This window comes from Manacus vitellinus, unplaced genomic scaffold (genome assembly GCF_001715985.3).
Source record: "Manacus vitellinus isolate BGI_N305 unplaced genomic scaffold, ASM171598v3 scaffold_53_pilon, whole genome shotgun sequence".
Taxonomy (NCBI): Eukaryota; Metazoa; Chordata; class Aves; order Passeriformes; family Pipridae; genus Manacus; species Manacus vitellinus.
In genome coordinates this window covers 434,312-440,311 of record NW_021940637.1, presented here as the reverse complement: position 1 = coordinate 440,311, position 6,000 = coordinate 434,312, and the positions used below count along the sequence as shown (strand labels likewise).

Genomic DNA, 6,000 nt, shown 5'->3' with positions numbered 1-6,000 from the left:
GAGAGCTCCTCGTGCACCCGTTAATTTTCCAGGGATTTTAATAGCGAGCTGTATCTCTCTGCACATCCTCTCCATTCTGTGCCTTGAACTTGCCAGACACTTGCTCTTGGTATTTTATCGCCTTTTTAATTCTTCAGGCTATTGTAGATGTACAAAAAACTTAAGGGTTTTTTTTTTTTTGATAGCAGGAGGCTGGTGAAGTTCAGGCAGCTTTAAAAGTATGAGCGTGCTTGGTGTCTACTTAACTGAATCCTGTTTTTTCTGCCTTTTCCTGGCCTGGGTACAGAATGAGTTTTAATAGTTGTTATTTGTGCAACTATACATGTGTTCAGTGCACGGGTGGCAAGGTTACATCCCAAAAGAAATCAGTTTATTTGCACCACTGAAATAGGGCAAAATAACTTGTTTCAGCACTATTTTAAACTAATTATCAATGGCATCTTGAGCTGTGCCTGGATTTTCAATCTCCCACGCTGTCCAGAGGAATCTAAACCTGGGCTGTGTGCTAAAGCCTAGCTTAAGGCTGACCTAACACCTCATGTTTTTCTTCTAACTTGGCACTTTCAGTTGTGCTAAAAGGTGTGGGGTCAGTAAACGAGTGAGAAATGCCCAACTTAATTCAGTACAAATCTATCTGCACTGCAATCTTCCTAACTTGCAATTATTTAAGAAAATACAGTTTCAGAGAGGTATACATTATTCTATAGGATTAACAGTACAGTATTTTCAATTAGAACGGCATTTTATTTTAATATAGTAATTTTAAAGCACCTGTAAAAATTCCTTCATCACATAAAAGTATCTTGGCAGCCTGGTGTCAGTCTGTGCTGGACAGAAAAACACTTTTCAGGGTCTTTTTTTCCCTGACCAGGTGAAGTTAGCAGTTTTTCACACTGGTGCGCTCTTTGCAAAAGGAAACTCTGCTTTCTCACCCCAGCGTATCTCGTCCTCATCCCTCCCACCTTCTGCTGAAGACACGTGGTCTCAGCATTAATTTGTTTGAGTTGCTTCAATGTGATCTTTCACCGAAGCAAAATGGCTCTAATTTGCCCAAGTTTGGGGAAACTCTGGATGGTTTAGGCTGCTTTTGTGAGCAGCGTGGGGAAGGGGATGCTTTCCCCCTGGCCTGAGCTGGGATTGCCGTGGGAGCCCTCTGCACAAGGCTCCTGGCACACGTGGGTCTTGGAGCTGGGAGCATCGTGTTGGAATTGGCAGGCAGATCATTTACGTTTCCAGGATTTATGAATCGTTTTCTGTCCAGATTGCTGTTCTGGTCTTCTCCAGCATTGGAAAACTTTTGTGGCTGTTAGAGCTGGAGCAGGAAGAGCCCCATAATAGTTGTCACTTCAGCCCGTGGTGTGCTTTTGGGGATGTGTTGCTCTTTTCCAACCCCATGGGATCTTGTCTCTTTTTATTTGGATGAATGAAACTGTTCTGTTCATTTTCTCTGTGCATGGGGAAGATGCAGTCAGGGAACAGGGCAAAACAATGCTCTGAGATCTGTAGAGCTCAGTTTGGATCGTGTTTGTGCACTGAGGTTTGACACCCAGGCCATTTTTTGGCAAAGCACGGATCAGTGCCTTACCAACTTGTTACCCGTCTGGACAGAGGCGAGTGGGGTTTATTTGTGTCCCACCTGCCTCGTGGTGAGCACTGGCACAGCTGTCACCGTGTCACCTTGCAGAACATTCTCCTAACTCCTCCAAAAGCTTCACGTAGTGCTTTTCCAGCACTTTCTTCCTGGGGATGCTTCTCATTTCATTTTGGAATGACACTGTGGTCGTGGTCTCCGTAGTGTTATCCCCGTGGTACAGGCAGGGGATATGGGCTGTGTGGCACCGTGCAGAAAAGTACAGGAGCGATTGCTGAACAAGCTGGGTCATGTCGTGGAAGTCGTGTGGCTGGGTTAGCGCCGCCGGAACCTGAGCTGGCTGCTTTCCAGCAGGCACTGTGATGTGCTCCCGTATAATCCTGCGGGTGACATGTCCTGCAAGATATCCGTGGCTGTTCCAGGCTCAGAGGTGAGACTTACACTTGCTGTTCCTGGCTTTTGAGTCCTTTCTCCTTCTAAAGGAAAGAACTTTTAAAAAGCCCTCACGTGTTAAACGCATCCCCTACAGCTCTGTGGTTTCCGTGCCCTTTTTCAGAGGGGTCCTTGCTCCACAGGGACCAAAATCCTCTCCAGTACTCTTTTACAACTTGTTGGTGAAGATGGTGTTCATCCACAGGTGTGTTGGAGTTCCAGCAGGTGCTGAGGCAGCACACCTTCCCGTTTTGCTTTCTTCCTAGTCTCTATTTGCCTTTCTTTTTACTTTACTAGCTGATCTGTAACACCAGAAGACCTTGCTTCAGGGAAAACCCGAAATAGAAGTAATGGAGATTTTGGGGATATTATGTGGTAAAAAGCTGTGGAGTGGAGCTGCCACCAGAGAGGCAGTTTTGTGAGGGAAGAGGGGAGTACCTGGGCTCTCGTGCCTCTGATGCTGCCATGGAGCAGTGAGCGGGCAGTGGGAGAGCCCTGCAGTGCTCCACCAGCTGAATCCAGCATTGTCCCCGCTTTGTTCCTTCTCTTTCTGTGTCAGTACTGCCACTCCTTTCCTCAGTACCAGAGGGAAAGGGATGTGCTCCACTTGCCTTTTGGTCCCACTGGCTTGTGTGAGGCAGATGGATGGGGAAACCCTCTGATGAAGTTGGCAGTGTAGAGTTGCATAATTCTGGAGATGTTAATGAGACCCAACGTACATTTTCTCAATTTTTTCCTTACTTTACCAGCCGAGGATCCTATGTGTGTCTGCCTAATGCATCTTACCTGTAGCATGGAGCTGGTGAGCTGGGAGGTGGCACAGGTGGGAAGATCTAGGAGTGTTCCTATGCAGCATCCTTTTCCTGTGAAGGGGAACAGTAAAAACCTCAGAAAAGAAAAAAACCCTATAGTTTTCATTCTCCCCTAGGCAGAATGTAGTGTGCTGTAAGTGGAGTTAAAAGGGAGTTTGGGTAGAAATGATACTGGAGGAAGGGGATGCAGTTCTTTACTTTGTCTCCTACATGCCTCCTGTTAATGCTTCTAATGAAGGAAAGTCCCTGAATTTTGTGGCTTACTTTCAGTCCTTGCTGTAATCTGGGGGCTTTTTTCTTTTTTTCCACCCCCAAATTAAGATCACAGATGGTGCAGTGTGAATTGGGGGCTCTCTAAATCTTCACGTCAAAGTCCATAAGGGGATGCCAGTGGTGTGTGCAGCATTTCTGAGATGACAACATAAGCGAAGTACTTGTAATCTGGAGGGAAAATGCCTGATACAAGTCTCTCCTGTAGCTGGGCTTTGCCATCGTTTAGGAAGCTGAGAGAAATCAGTTGTCACAGTGAGTGGAAGTGGGCGGAACTGCCCCTTTGAGCATCAGGCTTTGGCTAAATCAGTTCAAAATTACATGTCTAGTCTTGGGTTTCATTTCCACCTTCCTTCCTCAGCAGGCTGGTGGACTGTAGGAGGGGTAGGACTTGCTGCACAGCAGATCTCTCCAGCTTTTGAGCAGAGGAGATCAGTGGGAGATGCCAGGTCAAAATCAGCTGGACTTCAGTGAGGAAATGAATGCACTTTGGGAACATTCAGCATTATAATTCCATCTGCAGGGTGCAGATGAATCACTGCTCTGGTGCTGGTTTGCTTTCCCCTCTCTGTAGAGTTTGGGTGGTCGTGGATGCAGAGTTGTCATCACTAGTCTTTGTCTAGGTACAGCAAAGCTTCAAGATCATCTCTGCTCTCATTAATAAAGCCTGTCAGTTAGCAATCTTCAGTAAGTACTGGTTTGCTGTGAGCCAGTGGATGCAGACTCTTGGTAGGAGTTCAGCATGATGTTATCTAGGAAGATTGACTAGTGCTATTGACAATTACCTGTAATATTTACTCTATATTGACTATAATACAAAACTTCACCACTGAAGTTGGTCCAGTGCTTAGACAGAAGCAGAGTCCAAGCTCAGTTGGTGAAGGTGAGTGGAATTCAGTGGGAAGACAAACCTACATGTGCTATAATTTTCACTTAACAGAAGTTTTAATATCAACCATACAGTAAGCTGGGTTTTTGGAAGATTCTACACTTGGTCTGCAAGAATCAGGAGCTTCAAAAACTGATGTTCATGCTGCTGCTGTGTGTGTGGTGATGGATCCTTGGTGCTAGCATGATTCCCACAGCCTCACAGGCTGAGAATTTTGATGGCTTCATGGGGAAAAGTCTCTTCAGGTAGCCTAGGTGGCATTTTAATCCTCAGGAGAGCACGTGAGTCTTCCAGCCATCTTCTGCCCTCAAACAGCCTGTGCTTTAGAGGTTGGTTAGTCCATCTGAAGGAAGACATGTGTAGTGTTGCTTTGGAAAGTGAGACCCAAGGGTGGGACGCTGAACAGCCACCACACCACATGTATCTATACATGTATCTTGAAAGTGTAAGGGGTGACCCAGCCTGGGAGATCAAAAGCAAGTGTAAGGACTGGCTGAGGGGACAGTGTTTAGGCAGAAGGGTGTCCACAGTTGGTGAGTGGGTTATAAATAGCTGCCACCAAAGCTTTACCCAGACTTTACTCATGCAGTCAGCCATTGTCATGCAAAATCTTGGCCAGCTCTGCTGGTGGGAGGCTGGTATGTGTCCAGATTTGCTCAGTTTAGTCCCAGCCTTATTAGCATAAAACTGTGTTTTTGCAAAGCTAAATGTGGGCTGTGCCTGAGGGAGTAGCTCCACGTTAACCTGCCTGGCTCTTCATTTATCAGCAGTGACCAGTAGAAAAGACAACCAGTGCAGGTACCATTAGCAAAGTGTGCTTCTGGAGTGTGCTGCTTTGCTTGCTGAGTGTATGCTGGAGGTCAGGCCTACCTGGGGTTTTTAACTTGTAAATAAGATGCAGTTAGTGAGCTTTCCCCCTTACTTGGGGCAAGGAGTCCCCTGCCTCTGCCTGCAACCTGCCAAGTAATTTTGAGGACTCCTGAGTCCTCAAGACTTGAGGAGTAACTTCAAAAAGAAATTAAGTCATCATCTTTCTTGTCCTACTCCATCCAAGTGAAAGGAGGGACTAGTAGAGAGGGTTTAGATTGGATGCTGGGAAGAAATTCTTCCCTGTGAGGGTGGGGAGGCCCTGGCACAGGTTGCCCACCGTGGCTGCTTCCTCCCTGGAAGTGTTCAAGGCCAGGTTGGACGGAGCTTGAAGCAACTTGGGACAGTGGAAGGTGTCCCTTCCCCTGGCAGGGGGTTAGAACAAGATGGTCTTTAAGGTCCTTTCCAATCCAGATTTTTCCATGATCGATTTTTTAATGCACAGAGGGGGAAACCCTTCCATGAAGGCGTGTGTTCTCAAGCCCAGCTTATCCATTCTGCACCTCTGTCCTCAAGCCCAACTTGATCCATTTTGCACCTCTGTCCTGCTGATTCCTGTTTCCATATTTGACATGCACTGAGACATTAGTAAATTATTTTTGGTGACAGATTTAGACTGTGAAGAGCTGTCCTGACTTGGTTGATGTGGTTTGGCTTAGTTGGCTGTTGTACCATTAATCTGGGGGGGAATCTCGTTCCCTGTTGTTTATCCATGTGTTTGCCTTAGCAGTGAATGTGTTTAACTGCACCAAACTGAAAAGGCCTTGGTTTGGGAAGGTCCTGAAGCAGAAGACGGGGGTGGATTTCACTCTGTTTTCTGTCCCTCAAACACCCTAATAGGCTGCCTGTGCTTTGATGAACAGGATGGCAATAACTGTTAATGGACAGAAAACAGCACTGGAATTTGCTTGCAGGAAAGAGTAGATGTGTAGTTAAGTCCAACAGAGCCAAGAATTCGTGGGTCCTTTTGGAGCAGGACAGTGGCAGAATGACCTGTCAGATTTGGGGTGAAATGAAGTTGCATAAAACCAGCTCGGAGTAGGGCAGGAACATGAAGAAAAATACTGGGGAGTAGGTGAGAGAGCTGCTGATCTGTGCTTATTGGCACCCCTGGCAGGCATGCAGGAATCCAACCACTG

General features: G+C 46.5%; 1 protein-coding gene across 1 annotated transcript in view; it reads left to right on the top strand.

The window, feature by feature from the left end:
• Positions 1 to 54: 54 nt before the first annotated feature.
• Positions 55 to 6,000, top strand: part of SIN3A (SIN3 transcription regulator family member A) — a 30,074-nt gene continuing 24,128 nt past the window's right edge. Inside the window, exon 1 of the mRNA XM_008933805.4 lies at positions 55 to 109. The gene's annotated coding sequence lies outside the window, so the exon portion shown is untranslated. The remainder of the gene's footprint in view (positions 110 to 6,000) is intronic.